Source organism: Mandrillus leucophaeus, unplaced genomic scaffold (assembly GCF_000951045.1).
Source record: "Mandrillus leucophaeus isolate KB7577 unplaced genomic scaffold, Mleu.le_1.0 Scaffold2096, whole genome shotgun sequence".
In the NCBI taxonomy this organism is placed as follows: Eukaryota; Metazoa; Chordata; class Mammalia; order Primates; family Cercopithecidae; genus Mandrillus; species Mandrillus leucophaeus.
The window spans coordinates 7,730-9,971 of NW_012102139.1; the positions used below are offsets into that span (position 1 = coordinate 7,730).

General features: G+C 39.9%; 1 protein-coding gene across 1 annotated transcript in view; it reads left to right on the top strand.

Annotated features, from left to right (window-relative positions):
- The window catches only part of LOC105539782 (N-acetylated-alpha-linked acidic dipeptidase 2-like), a 6,728-nt gene that overhangs the window by 947 nt on the left and 3,539 nt on the right, over nucleotides 1-2,242 (top strand). The window lies entirely within an intron of this gene.

A 2,242-nucleotide genomic window follows, 5' to 3' on the forward strand; every position in this document is an offset into this window, starting at 1 on the left:
TTGACAATGTAAATTTATGTCTTCCATTATTTTAGGAAGGTCTTGTTTATTATTTCTTAAAATATCTTTCTGCACCATTCTTTCTCTTCTTTTCTTCTAATACTCCAGTTAAACCCTACAGACAAATACACCCAGTGAAGTACATACACTACAGTTAACAGACAATCCCTGACTTATGACTGTTTGATTTAGAATTTTTCAACTTTATGCTGGATTTATCAGGGTATTAAATGCATTTTCATTTTAGTTGTATTTTTGACTTTCAGTGAGTTTGTAGGGACATAACCTCACCATAAGTTGAGTAGTATCTCTATTTTCTACCCATCTGCGCTGTAACAACAGATGAGTGATGAGATCACAAAGTTCCATGTTATTGTCTATGGATGAACTTGAGAGCTATTGTAAGGAGGAATAAATCAGCTATAATGTTCTTATTCAATTTTAGCTATTTATTATCAAGGCACATCAGATATCAAGAGGTCAGTTCAAAATGTCTGTTTTGGGGTGCTTTTTTGGTGATACAGGAAAAGAATGAGTAGGAATGAACATCACTTGAAGAGAGACTCAGTCTATATATATAGCTCATGCAATGCAGTAGGATGGCGGAGGTTTTTTTTTTTTTTTTTTTTTGAGACAGACTCTTGCCCTGTTGCCCAGACTGGAGTGCAGTGGCACAATCTCGGCTCCCTGCAACCTCCACCTCCTGGGTTCAAGCGATTCTCCTGTCTCAGCCTCCTGAGTAGCTGGGATTACAGGCTCCCACCACCACACCCGGCTAGTTTTTGTACTTTTAGTAGAGATGTTGAACAGGCTGGTCTCAAACTCCTGACCTCAGGTGATCCACCCGCCTTGGCCTCCCAAAGTGCTGGGATTATGCATAGGTTGATAAGCAATCTTTGAATGGTTTTCATGATGATTAAATATCTTGTTGGTGTTGTTTTTTCTTTCTTTTGCATCCAACCAAATACAAAAATTACACACCAAGAATGATGACAAGAACAGAGATAGTGGGAAATACAGCATATTAGGGGCCCCCAACTTTAATGAATGAAGAGGCATGACCTAAAGTTTTGTAGATGACAGTGCCTAGAAGGTGTAGTGGGTGGTGACTTTTGGTGTAAGTTTCAAAAAAACTGCTAGTTTGGAAAGAAGAAAGAGATATATTTGAAAGAGCCAGTGGAGAGTAAGAAGGCCTCCTAGCTGAACTTTAGTCATGAGATATGTGGGGTCATGGGAAATAAAACAGCCTGCAGGTGAGCAGAGTCCTCAGAGGAAACCAGTTAAGACAAGGAGGTTGGCTGGGCATGGTGGCTCATGCCTGTAATCCCTGCACTTTGGGAGGCCGAGGACAATGGATCACCTGAGGTCAGAAGTTTGAGACCAGCCTGTCCAACATAATGAAACCCCACCTCTACTAAAAATACAAAACATTAGCTGGGCATGGTGACGTGCACCTGTAATCCCAGCTACTCAGGAGGCTAAGGTGGGAGAATCGCTTGAACCTGGGAGGCAGAGGTTGCAGTAAGCTGAGATCGTACCACTGCACTCCAACCTGGGCAACAAAAGCAAAACTCCACCTGGAAAAACAAATTAAAAAAAAAAAAAAAAAAAAGAAAGAAAAGAAAGACAAGGAGGTCAGGGAAACATTCAGAGAAGGTGCTGAAGATATAGGCGAATTGTTGTTTGCAGATCTAAAGGGTTAATGAACACAGAAGAAGAGTTTAGAAGGCAAAGGAGGGCTTGGAGATTGAGTTAAAGGGCTTAAATGTGGGAACAATTTTATTTCTCCCAGCCACTTTCTTATTAACAGAGCCTCAACTGTGAGTGTTCTCCCTCCCTCAGGAGGATATGTGTTCAGTAAAGGTTACCTTCTTCCCAGCCCAGGAATCTCTTGATTGGTTTGAAAAGGGGTAAATGACCCTATTTTGCCTAATGAAATGAGAGAAAAACTTAGCTAAGATCTTCTACAAAAATGTTCCTTTGTTAAACACAAAAGAAGGAATAGTTATTCTAGTTTGTACTTGTTTCTCCTGAAGTTACTGGGTGAATATGTATGCCTGAAGCTGTAATGCCCATCTTGGGACCATACGGATAAAATCTGATATAAAATAAAGGATGTCATACCTTCCTACTCTTGTTCTGTACTTCTCTATTTCATTTCAGGGGGTTCTTGAAAATATGGGAGGCAAAAAAGTTCATGGCTAATCCTTCCTCCTAATTTAAAGAAATAAGTATTTTTTTT